The sequence below is a fragment of the Sturnira hondurensis genome, unplaced genomic scaffold, assembly GCF_014824575.4.
Source record: "Sturnira hondurensis isolate 20B ecotype Veracruz unplaced genomic scaffold, ASM1482457v3 Scaffold0001304, whole genome shotgun sequence".
Classification (NCBI taxonomy): Eukaryota; Metazoa; Chordata; class Mammalia; order Chiroptera; family Phyllostomidae; genus Sturnira; species Sturnira hondurensis.
Genome location: NW_028073935.1, coordinates 712,169 through 734,113, shown reverse-complemented (window position 1 = coordinate 734,113; position 21,945 = coordinate 712,169).

Sequence of the window (21,945 nt, the reverse complement as noted above, 5' to 3'; positions counted from 1 at the left end):
AAGTGTCTGCCCAAGTCCTTTGCCCATTTTTTAATTGGGTGGCTTGTCTTCTTAGAGTGGAGTCATGTGAGTTCTTTATATATTTTGGAGATTAAACCCTTGTCTGAGATGTCATTGGCAAATATGTTTTCCCAAACAGTTGGTTCTGTTTTTATTTTAATACTCTTTTCCTTAGCCATGCAGAAGCTTTTTATTTTGATGAGATCCCATTTGTTTATTCTTTCCTTTATGTCCTCTGTCCTAGGGGATGTATCGGTGAAAATATTGCTGCATGAAATATCTGAGATTGCTGCATGAAATATCTCATATCTGAAATATGAGATTTCCCTGCGTGTGTTCTCTAGGACTTTAATGGTATCACGGCTTATATTTAAATCTTTTATCCACCTTAAATTTATTTTTGTGTAATGTGTAAGCTGGTGCTCAAGTTTCATTTTTTTGCATGTAGCTGTCCCATTCTCCCAACACTGTTTGTTGAAGAGGCTATTTTTACTCCATTTCATGTTGCTGCCCCTTTGTTGAATATTAATTGACCATAGAGACTTGGGTTTATTTTGGGGCTCTTTGTTTTGTTTCATTGGTCTGTCTGTTTTTATTCCAGTACCAGGCCGTTTATGATTACAGTGGCCTTGTAATACAGTTTGGTATCAAATATTGTGATCCCTCCTACTTTGTTCTTCTTTCTCAAAATTGCTGAGGCTACTCAAGGTCTTTCATTTCTATATAAATTTTTGAAATATTTGTTTTATATCTGTGAAATATGTCATTGTTACTTTAATAAGGTTTGCCTTGAAACTATAAATTGCTTTGGGCAGTATGGACATTTTGATGGTGTTAATTCTTCTAATCCATGAACACGGTATATGTTTCCATTTGTTTGTGTCTTCCTTAATTTCTTTCTTCAGTGTTGTGTAGTTTTCTACATACAGGTCTTTTACCTCCTTGGTTAGGTTTATGCCTAGGTATTTTATTTTTCTTGTTGCTATATCAAATGGGATTTTTTCTTGATTTCTGTTTCTGATATTTCATTGTTGGTATAGAAAAATGCCTTTAATTTCTGCTATTGACTTTGTATCCTGCTGTTTTGCTAAATTCATTTATTAGTTCGAGCAGTTTTTTGGTAGAGTGTGTAAGATTTTCTATGTACACTTTCACGTGATGTGCAAACAATAACAGTTTTGTTTCCTCCTTTCCAATTTGGATTCTTTTTTTTTCTTTTTCTTGTCTGATTGCTGGGGCTAGGACTTGCAATACAATGTGAATATGAGTGGTGAGAGCTGACATCTTTGTCTTGTTCCTGATCTTAGTGCAAAAACTTTTAATTTTTGCCCTTTGAGTATGATATTGGCTGTAGGTCTTTGGTATATGGCCTTTATTATATTGAGAAATTCTCCTCTATTCCCACTTCACTGATTGTTTTTATCATAAGTGGGTGCACTATCTTATTAATGCTCTTTCTGCATCTACAGATATGGTCATGTGATTATTGTCTTTCTCTTTGTTTATGTGATGTATTACATTTATTGATTTGTGAATTTTATACCATCCTTGCATCCCTGGAATGAATCCCACTTGATCATGGTGTATGATCTTTTTAATGTATTGCTGGTTGTGGTTTGCCAATACTTTGTTGAGTTTTTTAGCATCTGTATTCATCAGCGATATTGGCTTGGAGTTTTCTTTCTTTGTTGTGTCTTTATCTGGTATTGGGATTAGGATGATGCTGGCTTCATAAAAAGAGTTTGGGAGTCTTCCCTCTTCTTGGATTTTTTGGAAAAGTCTCTGAATAATAGGGGTTAGCTCTTCCTTAAATGTGATGTAAAATTCCCCTGTGAAACCATCTGGTCCAGGGCTTTTGTGTGCTGGGTGTTTTTTGATTATTGCTTTGATTTCATGGGCTGTTATTGGTCTGTTCAGGTTTTCTGCTTCTTATTCATTGAGTTTTGGAAGATTATATTTTTCTAAAAATTTGTCCATTTCACATAGATTTAAAAATTTTTGGCATATAGTTCTTCATAGTAATTTCTTACAATCATTTTTTATTTTTGCGATGCCAGTTGTAATCTCTCCTCTTTCGTTTCTGATTGTGTTTATTTGGGCCCTCTCTATTTTTTTTCTTGATGAGTCTCTTTGAGTGCTAGTTGATTTTGTTTAACTTTTCAAAAAAACAGCTCCTGTATTTACTGATCCTTAGAATTATTTCTTTAGTATCTATGTTGTTTAGCTCTGCTCTGATCTTGGTTATTTCCTTCCTTTTACTTGCTCTGGGCTTTCTTTGTTTTTCTTTCTTGAGTTCTTGTAGGCATAGGATTAGGTTGTTTGTTTGAAATATTCCTATCTTTTTTTAGGTAGGCCTGTATCACTATGAACTTCCCTGTCAGCACTGCCTTCCCTGTGTCCTGTAAGTTTTGGATTGTTGTGAGTTCATTTTCATTTGCTTCCAGAAACTTTTTTATTTCTTTTTTTTTAACTTGGTGTTTTTTAAAAAATATTTTATTTATTTATTTACCTTTAGAGGGGAAGGGGAGAGGGAGAGAAACATCAATGTATGGTTGCCTTTTGTGCGTCCCCTGCTGGGAGTTGGCCTGCAGGGAACTGGCATGCAACCCAGGCATGTGCTCTGGGAATCGAACCACGATCCTCTGGTTCGCAGGCCTGTGCTCAATCCACTGAGCTACTCCAGCCAGGGCCTTTTTATTTCTTTCTTGATCTCATTTTTAACCCATTTATTGTTTAATAGCATGGTATTCCATCTCCATGATTTTGTGTGTTTTTGAGTTTTTTCCTTGTGGTTGGTTTCTAGTTTCAGGCCATTGTGGTCTGAGAAGATGTTTTCTATGATTTCAATAATTCTTGAATTTGTTGAGGTTTGTTTTGTGTCCATTTATGTGGTCTACCTTTGAAAATGTTTCATGTGCATTTGAAAAGAATGTGTATTTTGTTTCTTTGAGATGCAAGGTTCTGTATATAGCAGTTAAGTCTATTTGATCTAGAGCATTGTTCAATGCCTGAATATCCTTGTTGATATTTTGTTTGGAAGATTTATCCATTTTTGACAGTGGGGTATTAAAATCCCCCACTATCAATCAATTCCCCACTAGTATAAGTGTGTTTCTGTCTATATCTTTCTTGAAGTTCTCTAAGATTTTCTTTATGTATTTGGGTGCTCCTATGTTTGGTGCATGTATGTTTATAATATTTGTATCTTCTTGATGGCTCCTACCTTGAGTATTATGAAGTATCCTTCTTGGTCTCTTTTTTATGGCCTTTGATTTGAAGTTTATTTTGTCAGATAGAAGTATTGCTACCCCAGCTTTTTTTCCTGTTTATTTGCATGGATTTTTTTTTTCTCAGCCCTTCGCTTTCAGTCTGTGTAGGTCTTTTGTTTTGAGGTGGGTCTCTTGTAGGCAGCATATGTGTGGGTCATGATTTCTTATCCATTTGGCTACTTTTTATCTTTTGATTGGAGCATTTAGTCCATTTACATTTATTATCTATAGTTACTTATTCATTGCCATTTTACTGCCTTCATACCTTTGTTCCTTTCTCTCTCACTGTTCTTCTTCCTCTTCTTAAAGCTGTCCCTTTAGCATTTGTTGCAGTCCTAGGGTACAGAACAAAGTTCCAGGCATGGGGGCAATACCAGGCCCACCAGGGATACCAAAAACTGCTACAGAACAACAGGGGCCCCTCCCAAGGACAGTATACTAATACTTACTGGGCTCATCTGTCTGCTGCCAATTGGAAAGACATCTCTGAATGCCAAAGATTTCTGAAAAGGAAAACAAATGTTTATTTAATGCTATTCAGACCTAACATCTTCATCAAAATATCAAAGTCCTTTAGGGTACCCACCTACACATGCAGTGCTCCCTTCTCCCCCTGTCATAACTCCAGGTACCATAAATCAGGAAAAGAGAACACGTCTGTTTTTCCAGGCCGCTGGTACTTTCAGCTATGCTGCTGTCCAGGCAGTATCTCCAATTAATCCAAAGTCATGTGGCACCTTCTCACAGTCCACTGGCAAGAGTTCTTTGTACCCATTTTTTCAGGCAAAGTCTCTCTTGCTTCCTAGGCCACGTGGCCAAATAGAGCACCCCAAAGCTGCGTGGGCCTCTCCTACCAAAGCTACAGGGGACCCCACTCTGGCAAAGCCATGTGGCTCTCTTTCACCTGGGTAAGAGGGGGTCCTCACTCTGCCTAAAACCATGTGCTTTCCCCCTTTCACCTCACCAAGAGGGTGTCCTCACTCTGCTAAAAGCCTGTGCTCCTCTCTCCAATGGCTGCTGCGTTTGCGTTGAATCCCTGCACCAGTCCTCCTTTGCAGCCCCATTTCCGACTCCTTCTACAATCAGTTACACCTGCCAGGACTCCCATATCCTCCCAGCTTTACTGGGCTGCCATAGTGAGTCTGGGCTGGTGCGGCCCAATGGCATGGAGCCAATCAACTCCAAGCTCTCACGGGGGCGCTATAACTCAGGGGACCTGCCCCTAGTTATGTCTTGGGTGGAAGTCCTCCCTTTCCCCTGGCTCAAAGCATGACCACAGCTATTTAACATATCTATGAAACCAGTTAAAGGTTATAGATATGTTAAATGACTGTTCCAGAGGTTAGCCGCGAAACTGTTGCTATGCAAAACAGCTCTCAATGGCCCTGTTCCATTGGTCCCTTCCCCAAACTGACACCTGGTGGGGTGGAGTGAGGAAATCTTAGTATTTCCTGGACACCTTGAGTTCTGGACCCCATTCCAAATCCTTTGGTAGGGGGGCCTCTTGGCTGTGCCCTGTTATACTAGGTTGGTGGAGGTGTATCTTTTGAGGCTTCTTTTGTCTGGGAAGCTCCTTATTTGGGCTCCCATTTTAATTGAGGGCCCTGTTGGATAAAATAGTCTTAGTTACAGGCCTTTGGAATATTTATTTATTACTTGGAATATTTCTTACCATTCCCTTCTGTTTTATAATGTTTTTTTTTTTTTTGAGAAGTGAGCTGCTAGGCTTATTGTAGCTCCCTTGTATGCTACTTCCAGTTTCTTCCTTCCTGCCTCTAAGATTCTCTCTTTGTCTTGGAATTTTACCATTTCGATTATGATGTGTCTTTGAATGGGTCACTTTGTGTTCCTCTTGATTAGGACTCTCAGTGTTTCCTGGATCTATATGACTTTTTTCTCTCATCGAATTAGGGAAGTTTTCCATCATTGCTTTTTCAGAGGGGTTTTCTATTTCTTGTTCTTCTTCTTCTGGTATCTTTATTATATGGATATTATTCCCTTTCATGTTGTCCTGCAGTTTTCTTAACACCTGTATGTTCTTTCTGAGCCTTTTTTCTTGTCTTGCTCTTTCTGGGAGTTTATTTCTACCTTGTCCTCAAGCTCACTGATTCAATCCTGTCCTTCTTCTAGCCTGCTTTTGATTCCTTCTTCTGTGGTCTTCAATTCAGAAATTGTGTTCTTCATTTCCTCTTGGTCCTTGTTAATACTTTGCTTTCCTTTTTCGTTTTGATATAGTTTGCAGTGAGTTCGTTGTAATTTCCCCATAGTTTTTGGTAATTCTCTGTGAGCTCATTGAGCTTCCTGATAGCCAAAGCTTTGAACACAGTATCTGATAACTGACTTGCCTCCTCTTCATTTAGCAATCTTTCTGAGGCTTCCTCCTTTTCTTTTTTGGGAGGTATTGTTTCTCTATCTTCCTATTGTTTGTGAGACTCTTCTTGTTAGTTTCTGCTTTTAAAATTGATCTGTTCTGACTCCCTGGATTTCCGGTGTGAACTTCTATGGTAGAAGACCTGTGAGACTCACTTGTGCAGTCTTCTTGATCTCCTGAGCTTGCTGGTTTTGAGCTGTTGTTTATGTTGGCTCTCTGTATGTCTTTGGGTTTTAATTGTTGTTGGGTCTTTCTTTGGTTGGTCCTTACTTCTAGCTGGTTATCTGAGGGTCAGTCCATCCACCACATCTTGCGTGCTATTGTTCAGGTGCTTACAGGTTGTATCAAAGCTGGTTCTTCAGTCTTTCCAATGTTATAAGGCTTCTGTCTCATCATTGTTCAGTTTTTTTGTTGTGGATATCTCCACCATTTAATTGTAATTCAAGATTGGACCTGGGTGGTGCTAGTATAGCTTTCACTCACTACTCTGCCATCTTCCTTTTTTATCTGTTGGTAGTTCTTGTTTTGGTTGGTTCTCTTTCTCTCAGCAGGTATATGGTGTTCACAGCTCCCCCCTACTCTTTTATGTGATCAGTTGGAGGGGGAAGGAAAACTGTATTAAGACATCAGGAGTATTAAATCCTATGCTATAGGATTTAAAGTAGCAACTGGTAGAGAAGAGATAGTAGATATTTTGTATAAGCATAGTGTTTATTGTGATATTTCATCCAACTATCCACTTTTTAGGAAGGGTAGAAATGAGATAAGACTCTTGTTAGAGGGGGGAAGGCTTGTGAGCTTAATCCATATAACAGAGCACTTGTGGGAGGTCAGATTATGAGATATAGTGAGAGAAAAGAATAGAAAATAGACACAGTGTGCAAGACGATAGAGTTAACCACAACAGTAAGTAATAAAGGTCCAGAAGATAGTGAAATGGGCTAAATCCAGGCAGGATGCTGTGTGGTATTTACAATATACAGAACAATTATTTAAACTAGTACTGGTACAACAATAATATGACATAAACTATATGATCTGAATAACAAGAATAGGAAGTACATGACCTAGAATAGTGTGCCATTGGAACATAAGTAAAGTGAAAGAAGGAAAATTAAAATACAGATGAAAGACAGAACTAGGAACCAGTCAAACAATGCAATCAAACAAAGACAGAACCAGTCAAACAATGCAATCAAACAAACAAACCAATAAAACAAACAAACTGAACAGAAAGAAGAGAAATAAAAAAAAATACTAGGTTTTAATGGACTCCTGGCCATGATGGAGGCATAGGTAGACACACTGTGCTAACCAAAAGGACAACAAAAAATTTAAAAAGAAAAAACAACTAGAAATGCCAGAAAACTGAACTGTAAAGGAAGTCTAACTACCAAGGAGTTAACTAAAAAACATTCATCCAGACCAGTAGCAGGGGTGGAGATGGAGAGCCTGGGTGGAGGATGTGCGGGAAGGTGGCGGCTATAGTTCTAGGATGGGCAAGGCAGTGGCTAGTGTACCAGGCGAGGTGGCAGCTGGTGGACTGGTCAGTCTGAAAGTTGCATGCAGATAAACTGGGAGGAACAACTTGTGAGTGAGACAGTCTGCACAACCCAGTGTCCCAATGCAGGGAAATAAAGCAACAAAACCTATGACTGAAAAAAACCTGTGTTTTTGCGGTGGCAGGAGAAACTCCCAGTCTCATAGGAAAGTTTATTGGAGATACTCATATGGTCTTAGAATGTACACAAAACCACCCACCCAGCAATCTGCACCAGAAAGGCCCAATGTGCTTGTCGGTAGTGGTAGAAGTGACTGAAAGCCTACAGAGACCCGAACAAGTGGCTCTGTTCCCTCTTATACCCCTCCCCCACAGATAGCACCACAACACAGTCATATGGGTTGCCCTACCCTGGTGAATACCTACGGCTCTGCCCCTTACTATGTAACAGGCTTGCCAAGACAAAAGAAAAAAATGGCTCCAATGAAAGAATACAACTAAGCGACGAAGAGATAGCCAACCTATCAGATGCAGAATTCCAAACACTGGTAATAGGGATGTTCACAGAATTGGTTGAGTATGGTTACAAAATAGAGGAAAAAGGGAAGGCTATGAAAAGTGAATTAAAGGAAAAGGTACAGGGAGTCAACAGTGACAGGAAGGAAACTGGGACTCAAATCAACAGTTTGGACCAGAAAGAATAAATAAACATTCAACCAGAACAGAAACAAAAATTTAAAACAATGAGGAGCAGCTTAGGAACCTCCAGGACAACCTTAAATATTCCAATATCCGAATCATAGGGGTGTTAGAAGGAGAAGAGAAAAAGCAGGAAATAGAAAACTTATTTGAACAAATAATGAAGGAGAACTTCCCCAGTCTGGCAAAGGAAAGATGCTTTCAGGAAGTCCAGGAAGCTCAGAGAGTCCCCAAAAAGTTGGACCCAAGGAAGCACACACAAAGGCACATCATAATTCCATTACCGAAGATTAAAGAGAAGGAGACAATCTTAAAAGCAGCAAGAGAAAAGGAGACAGTTATCTACAAATGAGTTCCCATAAGGCCATCAGCTGATTTCTCAAAGGAAACCTTTCAGGCAAGAAGGGGCTGGAAAAAAGTATTTGAAGTCATGAAAGGGCAAGGACCTACTTCCAAGATTACTCTATCCAGCAAAGCTATTACTTAGAGTAGAAGGGCAGTTGAGATAAGGTCAAGTTCAAGGAGTTCATCATCACCAAGCCCTTATTATATGAAATGTTAAAGGAATTTGCCTAAGAAAAAGAAGGTCAAAATATGAACAGTAAAATGACAACAAACTCACACCTATCAACAACCAAACCTAAAAAGAAAACAAAAATGAACTAAACAAACAATTAGAATAGGAAGAGAATCACATAAATGAGATCACATGGAGGGTAATCTGAGGGTAAATGGAGGGGAGGAATGGGGGAAAAGATACAGAGAATAAGTAGCATAAGTTGTAGATAAAAAACAGACAGGTGGAGATTAGGAATAGTCTAGGATATGTAGAAGCCAGGGAACTTATATGTATGACCCATGGACATGAACTAAGGTGAGGGAATGCAGGTGGGAGAGGGTGTGCAGGTGGGAGGGAAATAAAGGGGTGAAATGGGACTACCATAATGGCATAATCAATAAAATATATTAATAAAAAAGAAGGGGTGCATGTATACAATGAAATATGAGAGCCAAAAAAAAGAATGAATGAAATCTTGCCATTTGTGACAAAATGGATGGACCTAGAGGGTACTGTGCTTTAAAATAACAGCAGCAACAACAACAACAAATAAAAAACTAATAAAATAAAAGAAGTAAAAATAATGAAAAAATAAAAATAAATAATAACGTGCAAGTTCTCTGGAAATTTGTCTTAGTTTCTCAGTTGTTGGAGTTAGCCTTGTGTTCCCTCTTTGGATCTGTTTCTGGATCTTTCACTACTCAAGGTCTTATTATCTCGCTTGGGGGAGAAAAAAGCTTCCTGCTGACTTTAGACCTGCCAAGTGTGTTCTGGTGGTCTTTCTGAATACCTCAGGCTGAGAGGGGGTGGGATTTGCTTTTGTCCTTTTCTGTGGTTTTGGGAGGATGGGGCCCATATCTGGACCACAATCTTCACAATTTCTCTGTTCCCTACTGGGTATCCACTGCCTTTCTGCCCCAGGCCAGTGCCTTCAATCCACCACTTGTGCTGTCCTTGAGGGGCTCTAATGAGGGGCAACTCACACACCACTTTCTCAGTCTTTGCTGTCCTAGTTTCTAGACACTCTCAAAGTCTCTTCAGGATAGTTCAGCTCCCCACTTAGCTAAGTCTTTCTGAGGATTGCTGACTCCGAGCCCTTCTCTTCTGTGTGTGTGTGTGGCGGGGGCAGCGGGGAGGCCTCCTCCTTCCTATTAGCAAGCTAGCCATGGCTGTGGCTCTGGCAGTGAAGGTACAGGTTCAGTTGTGGTGGCAGGTGCGGGGCACAGCCATGGCAGTGGGGGTGTCCACTGTGAGAAAGTTGCCTAAACAGTGACAGAGAGCCTTTTTCTGAATAAAATCCTCCTGTTCAAGCCTTCCACTCTTAACAAGCCCCTGACCTCTGACACAGCCCAACTTTCCAACCAGACTGGACACTGTCTGAGTCAGGGTTCATCACAGCCCAACTCTTCTCCCTTCTTCAGGTGAAACCTGGCTCCCCAGTTTCTCTGGGAATGACCCAGCCAGCATCCACAGTCCCACAGGGTGAACACCGCCCTGTGCATCTCCCACTCCATCCCTATTCCTCTCAGCGACTTCGAGCATCCAGTCCATCCTGGTGCCACTCCGTCCTCCCTGTTTGGCAGGGGAGGACGCTGTTGATTTGGTTCCTTGTCCAAGGATCCTGAGGCAGGTGTGGAGTTGGGGGCCACAGGGACATTACTGTCCCAATGCAATCTCCTTACCATCTGTTTTTCAGTGTCCTCTACAATTTTGGCCTCCAACCTTCAGATATGCTGGGATTCTGTTGGCTGTTCACTCTGTTCCTCAGAAGATCAGCTAGGTGTTCTACCTGTATGCAGGGGGATGTGGGCTCCACTCCCATCTTCCTTGCTGCCATCTTTGGAAATCTAAAAATTAGTATTAAATCCTACTATATAACTTGTTGAAGTAAGACCATACAAATCTATAGAAAATATTTATGAGTTTATTTGAGCCAAGCAGAGGACACAACTGGAAGCAGATCTTCACAGACTGAGAAAATTCTTCCTAGAATGACAGTTGACTTGGTTTCTCTCATGTATATATTTGGAATTAAGGAGGGAACATAGGAAAATTACATGAAGTGGGAGAATGCAAGGCCAGGATTGAACTAAAGGCCAGGATTGGATTAAAGGATAGTCAACAAGATTATGTGTTCTCTTAAAGGTGGTTAAGCTTCCTAGAGATCTGAAAAAAGTTATTTCAAAGGTGTGTTAACTTAGATGCAAAAAAATATATATGAGGTCTGTCCAGAAAAACTCGAGCCACTATTAATATAATGAGAATGATTTGTGATACATCTATGTAACTTGGTGGCCAAGGAAAGTGGACTGGAATGCCCATGTGTGAACAATGACAATTTCACTGTACTAGTCAGTGGGGGCCGTAGAATCCACTGAGTCAGCAAGTATACTGTGAGACCATCATATTCAAAATGCCTAAGCAAGTAGAGGAATTAATTTGCATCAGATATTGCTTTAATCTTGGACAGTTCTTGGCAGAAGCTATTTGGATGATTCAGAAGGCTACTGCTGTGGGCAACTGAGGATTGGCAGCTTCATCATGACCACACACTTGCTCCTGTATCATCTCTTGTGCAGTTTTTGGCTAAACATCAAATCACCCAGGTGACTCGGTCCCTCTACAGCCCAGATTTGCTACACTGCGACTTCTGGCTTTTCCCAAAACTAAAAGAACCTTTGAAAGGCAAGATATTTTAGACCATTGATGAGATTAAGGAAAATATAATAGGGCAGCTGATGGTGATTGAGACAGCTGTGTGAGCTTGCAAGATGCCTACCTTGAAGCCGAATGAGGCATCATTGTCCTATATACAATGTTTGTTTTATCTTTTATCTTTAATAAATGTCTCTATATTTTATATAACACGGCTGGATACAGAACTTGTATCTAGACAGAACTTGTATAAATCAACAGGCAGGGTTTAAACAGAAAAACAATTTAAATAGACAAATTTTAACATAATATACAGGCCAGAGTCTATTTTTCTGAGAGTCTATATATGCATACATCCCATGGTGGTGTTTACTCTATAACCACTAATTGGCAAACTACAGACCACAGGCCAAACCTGGCCTGCCAGTGGGTATTGTATGGTTCTCAAGCAAAGAATGGTTTTACATTTTTAAATGGTTTTATAAAAACCCACATAATATTCTCAGTTTTGTCTTTTGTCTCTCAAAGCCAGAAATATTTACCATCTGGCTCTTTAAAAAGTTGTCCAATATTGCTCTACTTTACAGGGATAAATAACTGATTGAGCATTTTAACAATGTCTACTAGAAGGCATACGTAGAGCAAACCTGAAAACTTTGGTAATTAAAAAAGGGAGAAAATGTAAAACCAGCCTGTAGTATTTTAATATTTCTTACTCAAAATGTAAACTTCTTGTTTTTCTCTCATGCATATGATGCTCTTCATATTTGTAGGACTGTTTCCATATAGTTTCAAAGCTCACTCCTGGGCAATGTAAACAGTTCTGCTTCTCAACTTCCAGTCAAGATGGTGGCACAGGTAAACAGGGTTCACCACTTTGCACAACTAAATCAAAACAACTAAAATACAGAACAACCATCACTCAGAACTGTCAAAAATCAAATTGAATGGAAGACCGACAAGTATAAAATGAAAGAAACCACATCCAACCAGAGAGTAGGAGGGGCAAAGCCATGGAACAGGCAGGTCCCGCACCAACATGTGGTGAGTAAAAATTCAGTAGGGATATCTGGGGAGTGAGGAATCTCAGCCCCATACAAGTACCCCCAGCCCACAGTTCCAGTGCCAGAAAGATAAGTCCCCATTATTTCTGGCTACAAAAACCAGTGGGGATTGTGTCAGTGGAAGAAACTTCTGGAGTTCCAAACTGCTCCTCCTAACCCACACGTGGACTTACTCAGACTCACTCTTTTTGAGCTCTAGCACCAGGGTAGCAGCCTACCCCAAAGGCACCAGCGGCATACAAGGAGAAAACGAAGGGTCTGGTAAGGTGAGAGCTGGGGGACAGCTTTCCCCCAGGCAAAAAGGCAGGCAAAAGCTCTTAGCTCTTTTCAGAGCCTTCTACACACAGAACCAGAGAGCTGGCAGGCTGGTGCTATATCTGAGACTCCACCAAAGTGGCTAACACTGTTAGCCCTGTCCTGAGGAAACCAGACACTCTGCACCACCCAACTTATGAGCCTACCCAAGCTGCTTTTCCATATGAATGACTGGTCTTAGCTCATGTTTCATAGCTTTCTAAATCCTCTAAAACAAGCATCAGCTGGTCTTAGTGAACCTCCAGCTTCCGTACCTCTTGCTAAATGACCCCAGGCCCAGCACTATCAGCAATCCACCTAGATTGACAACTTGGCTTCACCTGGGAATCTCCAAGTCCAGCACAAGTAACAGCCATCTCAGATTGCTATATAACTCAGACAGGGTTACTCCAGGCAAAACAGAGGAGGAGGCTGAACTTGGCCTACACTGTCACAGAAATCACAGGTCCAGTGCACTCAATAGATAGCTACAGACCACGTTGAAGCACCACACCTTCCCCCTGCACAATTGATCCTCTGTGGAGGGTGGAGGTTGGTGGTCAGTGTTAAGAGCCAGCCCTTGTAGCTGACTGACCTGGATAAATCTTGTCCATTGACCTGCCAACAGTAACCAAGGCCCAACTACAAGAGGAAGGTGCACTCAGCCCTCACAAAGGGTGCACCTTGAGTACCCACCTTGGGTGATAGGGGAGGCTGTATAGGAGACTGTTCTGTGTGGTGTGGGCCCAGATAGGACTCATGCCCATTGTATAGGTTCTCCTGTGAGGAATCAGGCCTGCATTTTACGTAGGCCGCACTGAGACTTGCTTTTTGAGAAAAATCCCTCACCCTGAATTGAGGCAGCAAGCGCTCACTGTAACTTCCTAAAGTCTGTGCTAAACCTCCCCAGTATGGAGTATAACTGGTTCAACCACTTTTCCTCTTGGTCTGCAACATCCTTCTCTTTGAAGTAATTAGCAACATTCTTTCCTTTCTTTTCTGTAAAAGGTAACCACTTAAAGTGAACCTCTGCATAGTAAATGAGGACCATCATATAATATGCCCAGAAAAGCAATAAAAGCTGGTCAAGGCAAGGGTCAAGTTTCTCTCCTTTTGAGAGAGTGGCCATGCCATCTCTTTTCCTCCACAGGACTCGGTAGTCCATGTGAATTTTTTGTGTCTCATCCACAATGTCATGAACCCCACAAGCCGGGGTCTGCATCAAGGCTATGTCACTAGGCCCTACAGGACACCTACTACATTAGACCACTCTACCAAGACAAAAAGTCATAGCAGTTCTACCCAATACATAGAATCAAACACAGTAAGGCTACCAAAATGAAGACAAAAAGAAACATGGCCCAAATGAAAGAACAGATCAAAACTCCAGAAAAATAACTAAACAAAATGGAGATAAGCAACCTATCAGTTGTGGAGTTCAAAATACTAGTTATAAGGAACTTGAGAGGATATCAACATCATAATAAAGATCCAGTCAGAAATGAAGCATACACTAATTGAACTAAAGAACAATTTCAAGGGAAACAACAGTAGAGTGAATGAAACCAATAATCAAATCAGTGATTTGGAACATAAGGAAGCAAAAAACAACCAATCATAACAAGAAGAAGAATGTAGAATCCAATAAAAATGAGGATTGTGTAAGCAGCCTGTGGGATAACTTCATGTGTTCCAACATTTGCATCATAGGTGTGCCAGAAGGAGAAGAGAAAGAGCAAGAATTTGGAAATCTATTTGAAAAAATGGTGAAAGAAAACTTCCCTAATTTGGTGAAGGAAATAGGCATGCAAGTCCAGGAAGCACAGAGTCCCAAACAAGGTGGATGCAAAGAGGCCCACTCCAAGACATTTGGACATTTGTCCAAATCATAAATTTATTTATTTATCATAAAAATGTCAAATATTTGTTTATCATAAGTAAAATATCAAAAGTTAAAGATTAAAGAGAGAATCTTAAAGCAGGAAGAGAAAAGCAGTTGGGGGAATTCCCATAAGACTGTCAGCTGAGTCCTCAAGAGAAACTTTGCAGGCTAGAAGGGATTAGCCAGAAATATTCAAAGTCATGAAAAGTAGGGGTCTGTAGCCAAGATTGCCCTACCCAACCAAGCTATCATTTAGAATCAAAGGGTAGATAAAGAGCTTCCCAGATAAGAAAAAACTACAGGAGTTTTCATCACCAAACCATTATTATATGTAATGTTAAATGGACTTATTTAAGAAAAAGATCAAAAGTATGAACAATAAAATGTCAATACATACATAACTATCAACAACTTAATCTAAAAAACAAACCAATCAAGAAGAACAGAGACAGAATCATGGGTATGGAGAGCATTTTGATGGTTGTCAGATAGGAAGAGGTGTGGGGGAATTTGTGAAGAGGAGCGGGGATTAAGAAGTATACGTAGGTAGTTACAGAATAGCCATGGGGATGTAAAGTATAGTATATGAAATGGAGTAGCCAAAGAGCCTACCCATGACCCATGGACTTGAACAATGGTGTGGGGATTGCCTGACGGAGTTGCTGGTGCTGGGTGGAGTGCGAAAAGGGGGGAAAAATTAGTGCAACTGAAATAACATAATCAATAAAATACAATTAAATAAACAAAAAAAAACCCAGTAGTGCTTTTCTAACTAAGGGACAGATAAAGTGCATATCATCAGATATATAAAAGTTGGAAATGAAAGGCTACACGCAGAGCCAAGAGAAATAGATGGATCATAAGTATTTTCAAAGGGCGTTCACAGTAGTCTCTGCTAGTATGAAATAATGATTTTGAAACTTTCAAAACACAGATAAGATTAACTCATTTGTATTTCTTGGGAGTTACCTTGGAACAATGAGAAGTGCAGGTCAGGGTTAGGCTGTTATGGTATAGTCAATACCACCACCTGGTGGCCTAATTGAGTAAGGCTATTTGTGTGGACATCCTTTTTCATTTTTCTTTTCAAATTATAAGACTGTTTATTTAGGAAGTTGCGGAGATTGTAAAAATGAGTTTACTTTTTTGCTCATTTTTATGAGAATGAGAATTGAGCTAAGGGAACAAGTTACAGAGGCAAAAGAAGGGCCCTTGAAGCTTAGGAAAGTATACTCAAAAAGAAGACTCTTGATCAGGTATGCTCTAAGGAGTGGGAAAGTGAGAAAGGGAGAAAGGAAGAGAGGGAGAGGGGGAGGGAGGAAAAGAGAGAGAGAGTGCTAGCTTCTTGGGCTCTTCATCTGGAGAGTTTTAAAAATTAGGAGTTTAGGGGAGTATCTCAGTAGAATATTCCTCAGTTTTATGCTGATTATCAAAATGAGATTTATTTCCCTGACTTCATCTGTCCTGGGTGTGGTTGGCATAAATAGCATAGATGGATTTTTGTTATGCGTCTCCCTGAGTAGGGGTATTTAAATTATTTACTCTCTGGTTGGGGAGGAGAAGTGTAAACCATTTACTCTTAAATGACCTTAGTTACAGAAGATAGGATTTTGTGATTTACTAGGTGGCTGTAAACTGCTTGCCTGTGTAACCAGCTGTCTCAGTTTCTTTATTCCACTTGTCCTGGCTTACTAGCCTGTCTCATTTCCTCCTCAGAGACTTCCATCCCTGAAATCTTTTATGGTGATGTGAGAGGATGATCAGTCCTCAGTAACTACTTTCTGCTGACAAAGGCCATCATCGCTGCTCATATAGGGTATGGAAGTGACTGATCTAAGGGAGATAAGGGAATGGTATCTAAGACTGGAACAAAGAACTGCTAGCTTATTTTTCTAAAGTAGGGATAGGCTGGAATCCATGAATCATAGTCATCCTGATATAGAATTATTGTATTTAGAAGTGAAGTTGGTTGGTTGACCCATATTTCATTGACTCAATTGTTCAGTCCTAGAAATAAGTCAGTTCAGTTAAATTGTTGAGTCTCATTTCAGGAGTTGGTGATGAAGTTGGGCCCCCAAAATGAGACAACCCTGGTCACCAAGCAGTCGCTGGGGGTGGTCATGTGGGTGGGTGACTCCATGTCCAGAGGGCAGATTCACCTTCCATCTCAGCGTTGATGGGGCACATTTTAAAAAAGGATTGACTCTGCTACGAGAGGGTGATGAGCTGATCCAGGTCATGGCACCATATGTTATCAGTAACGAAACAGCATCAGTTGTTACTGGTGAAGTTGGACCTTGGTTCTAGTTTGGCAAAGAAAGACCTTAAAGCCAAGAACACAAATTATAAGACAAAGTTTATTTAGAAAGTTACAGAGGTAATAAAAGTGAGCAGTAGAAGAAATGAGCTAAAGAAATAAGTTACAGAGGAAAAAGAAGGGCCCTTGGAGCTTAGGAAAGTATACTGGAAAAGAAAATTCAAGTAGGCCTACTCTCGGCAGGAGAAAGTAGGCCCAACATTGTGTCTTTTATGGTAAGGATGGCATAAAAATAAATCACATGTCTGGCTGGTGCAAAGATTTACTATTTAAAAATTCAATGACTTCTCTTTGCCTATGACTTACACAAAAATGTGACTTTATATGTGACACTTTTTTAGAATAAGAGTGGATATATATTAGGATCATATACAAATAATTTTCAAAATACTTAAGGAAGTTACGGGTTTTATAAATCTTTGTGGTGCTAACATGTTTTTGTAAATACCTCTGGTCCTAAATTTTTAAAAAATTATTTTAATTGCTGTCGAAGTACAGTTTTCTGTCTTTTACTCCCATCCAAGCCAACTGACCCAGGCCCTCTCATTTCAAACCCCCTCCCCCTAGTTTTTGTCCATGTGTCCTTTATACTTGTTCCTGTAGATCCTTGCTTTTTTTCCCTCAAAATGCCCCCCAAATTCCCTCCCCTCTCCTCTCTGGTCACCGTCAGCATGTTCTCAATTCTAGTGTCTTTCCTTATATTTTATTCATTTGTTTTGTTGTTTAGGTTCCTGTTAAAGGTGAGATCATATGGTATTTGTCCTTCGCCGCCTGGCATATTTCACTGAGTATAATGCTTTCCAGTTCCATCCATGCCATCGCAAAGGGTTGGAGCTCCTACTTTCTTTTTGCTGTACAGAATTTCATTTTGAAAATGTATCATACTTTTTTGATCCATTCATTTACTGATAGGCACCTAGATTGCTTGCACTTGGCTATTGTAAATTGTGCTGCTATGAACATTGGGGTGCATAGGTTCTTTTGGATTGATGTTTCAGGGTTCTTAGGATATAATCCTAGTGGTGGAATTGCTGGGTCAAAAGACAAGTCTATTTTTAGTCTTCTGAGATAATTTTCCATACTGTTTTTCATAGTGGTTGTACCGGTCTGCAATCCCACCAACAGTGCACTAGGGTTCCCTTTTCTCCACAACCTCTCCAACACTTGTTCTCTGTTGCTTTGTTTATCATGGCTATTCTGACCAGTGGAAAGTGATATCTCGTAGTGGTTTTAATTTGCAACTCTCTGATAGCTAGCAATACTGAACATCTTTTCATGTGTCTCTGGATCCTCTTTATGTCCTCCTTGGAGAAGTGAGGGCAGATGCAACACTTAATTTCACAAAGAAACTGAAGGCTTTCCAGAATGACTACACCAGCTTGCACTCCCATTAGCTATGCTCTCTCTCCCAACATCCTTGCCAACACTTGGGTCATCCATCACTCTAACTATTGCTATTCCAATAGGTCTGAAGTGCTTTCCATTACTAATATTTCCAGAGCAGAATGATCAATGAAACTGGGCTTTTGTCATTTATACTCAGTCTGTCTTACTCATGAATCTATGCCTTAGGTAACTAATAATTTGGAAATAAGCTTAATCTATATGGTATATTTTTCATGATTTTTAAATTGTTGCTCAAGTGCAGTTTTCTGCCTTTCCCCCCAACCCCAGGCCAACACCCCAGCCCTCCCCACTATGTCCTCTGTTTCCACCCTCCCGCTTTGTTATTGTCCATGTGTCCTTAATAATTGTTCCTGCAAACCCTTCCCCTTCTCCAATGAAATTTCCTACCCTCCCCAATGGTCGCATTTTTTTCATGTGCCTCTGGATCCTCTTTATGTCCTCCTTGGAGAAGTGTCTGCTCAAGTCCTTTGCCCATTTTTTAATTCGGTGGCTTGTCTTAGAGTGGAGTCATGTGAGTTCTTTATATATTTTGGAGATTAAACCCTTGTCTGAGGTATCATTGGCAAATATGTTTTTCAATACAGTTGGTTGTCTTTTTATTTTAATACTGTTTTCTTTAGCCATGAAGAAACTTTTTATTTTGATGAGATCCCACTTGTTCATTCTTTCCTTTATGTGCCCTGCTCTAGGCAACAAGTCAGTGAAAACGTTGCTGCATGAAATATTTGAGGTTTCCCCCCCTATGTTCTCCTGTAGGATTTTAATGCTATCACGGCTTATATTTAAATCTTTTATCCACCTTAAATTTATTTGGGTTTATGATGTAAGTTGGTGCCCGAGTTTCATTTTTTTTTTGCATGTAGCTGTCCAGTTCTCCCAGCACCATTTGTTGAAGAGGCTGTCTTTACTCCATTTTATGTCACTGCCCCTTTGTTGAATATTAATTGACTGTAGAGAGTTGGGTTTAACTCTGGGCTCTCTGTTCTGTTCCACTGGTCTATGTGCCTGTTTTTATGCCAGTACCAGGCTGTTTTGATTACAGTGGCCTTATAATACAGTTTGGTGTAGGTATTGTGATCCCTCCTACTTTGCTTTTCTTTCTCAAAATTGTAGCAGCTACTCAGGGTCATTTATGGTTCCATATAAATTTTTGAAGTGTTTGTTTTATGCCTGTGAAATATGCCATTGGTACTTTAATAGGTATTACATGGAATTTGTAAATTGTTTTGGGTGGAATGGACACTTTGATGATGTGAAGTCTTCCAATCCGTGAACACGGTATATGTTTCCATTTGTTTGTGTCTTCCTTAATTTCTTTCTTCAGTGTTGTGTAGTTTTCTGAGTATAGGCCTTTTACCTCCTTGGTTAGGTTTGTTCTTAGGTATTTTATTTTTCTTGTTGCTATATCAAATGGGTTTTTTTCTTGATTTCTGCTTCTGCTGTTTCATTGTTGGTACACAAAAATGCCTTTGATTTCTGGATATTGACTTTGAATTCCATGGTTTTGCCAAATTCGTTTGTTTGGTTTAGCAAGCAGTTTTTTGGCAGAGTCTATAGGATTTCCTGTGTACACTATCATGTCATCTGCAAACAACGACAGTTTTGTTTCCTCCTTTCTGATTTGGGTGCCTTTTATTTCTTTTTCTTGTCTGATTGCTGTGGCTAAAACTGCCAATACTATGTTGAATAGGAGTGGTGAAAGTGCACAACCTTGTCTTGTTTCTGATCTTGGTGGGAAAGATTTTAGTTTTCCTCTATTGAGTATGATGTTGGCTGTAGTTCTCTCATATATGGCCTATATTATGTTGAGGAATGATCCCTCTATTCCCACTTTGCTGAGTGTTTTTATCATAAAAACACTCCCTCTGTTCTCACTTCGCTGAGCGTTTTTATCATAAAAACACTACCTTAAGGTACCTGGTATTGTACCTTATCAAATCCTTTTTCTGCATTTATTAATATGATCATGTGATTTTTGTCTTTGCTTTAGTTTATATGATGTATTACATTTATTGAGTTGAGAATATTGTACCATCCTTGTACCATCCTTGCACCCCTGGGTTGAATCCCACTTGGTCATGGTGTATGGTCTTTTTAATGTATTGCTGGATGCCGTTTGCCAATACTTTATTGAGGATTTTAGCATTTATGCTCATCAGCGATATTGGCCTGAAGTTTTCTTTCTTTGTTGCTTCTTTATCTGGTTTTGGAATTAGGATGATGCTGGCTTCATAAAAAGAGTTTAGGAGTCTTCCATCATTTTGGACTTTTTAGAATAGTCTGGAATAGTCTTTTTGGAAGAGCTAATAGGGGTTAGCTCTTCCTTAAATGCTTTGTAGAATTCTCCTGTGAAACCAACTGGTCCAGGCCTTTTGTGTGTCAGGAGTTTTTTGATTACTCTTTCAACTTCATCTGCTGTTATCGGTGTGTTCAGGCTTTCTACTTCTTCACTGAGTTTTGGAAGATTACATTTTTTAAGAAATTTCTCCATTTCACCTAGGTTTTCAAAAATCTTGGCACACAGTTCTTGGTAGTAATTTCTTACAATCCTTTGTATTTCTGTAGTATCAGTTGTAATCTCTCCTCTTTCATTTCTGATTATGTTTATTTGGGTCCTCTCTTTTTTCTCGATGAGCCTTCTTAAAGGCTTGTCGATTTTGTTTTTCTTTTCAAAGAACCAACTCCTGAATTCATTGATCCTTAGAATCATGCTTTTATTCTCTGTGTCATTTAATTGTGCTCTGATCTTGGTTGTTTTCTTCCTTCTACTTGCTCTGGACTGCCTTTGTTGTTATTCCTTGAGTTCTTGTAGGTGTATGGTTAGGTTGTTTGCTTGAAATATTTCTATTTTTTTCTAGGTAGGCCTATATCACTATGAACTTTGCTGTCAGGACTGCCTTCACTGTGTCCCATAAGTTTTGGATTGTTGTCAGTTGATTTTCATTTGTTTCCAGAAACTTTCTGATTTCTTTCTGGATTTCATTCTTGACCCATTCATTGTTTAATAGCATGCTATTCAATCTCCATGAGTTTGAGTGTTTTTGAGTGTTATCCTTGAGGATGGTTTCTAGTTCAAGTCCTTTGTGTTCAGAGGAAATGCCTGATATGATTTAAATTTTCTTGAATTTGTTGAATTTTGTTTTGTGTCCTATCATGTGGTCTATCTTTGAAAATGTTCCATGTGTCTTTGAAAAGAATGTGTATTTTGCTTCTTTAGGATGAAGGGCTCTGTATATATCAGTTAAGTCCATTTGATCTAGGGCATTGTCCAATGCCACAATATATTTGTTGATAGTTTGTTTGGAAGATCTGTCTATTTTTGACAGTGGGGTGTTAAAATCCCCTACTATAATTTTGTTTCTGTCAATATCTCTCTTGAAGTCCTCCAAGATTTTCTTTATATATTTGGGTGCTCCTATGTTGGGTGCATATATATTTACAATGTTTATATCTTGTTGGTGGATTCTTCCCTTGAGTATTATGAAGTGACTTCTGGGTCTCTCTTTATGGCCCATTTTTTTAAGTCTATTTCTTTTCTGATATGAGTATTGCTACTCCGGCTTTTTTTTTCTTTTCCATTTGCTTGGAAAATTTGTTCCCAGCCCTTCACTTTCAGTCTGTGTAGGTCTTTTGTCCTGAGGTGGGCCTCTTGTAGGTAGCATAAGTGTGGGTCATGATTTCTTATTCATTCAGGTATTCTATGTCTTTTGATTGCAGCATTTAATCCATTTGCATTTAAGGTTACTATTGATAGGTACTTATTCATTGCCATTTGTTGTACCGATGTTCCTCTCTCTCTTTTACTTTATTTTCTTAAAGCAGTCCTTTTAGCATCTCTTGCAGATCTGGTTTGGTGGAGGCATATTCTTTTAGACTTCTTTTGTCTTGGAAGCTCTTTATTTGGCCTTCTATCTTGATTGAGAGCCT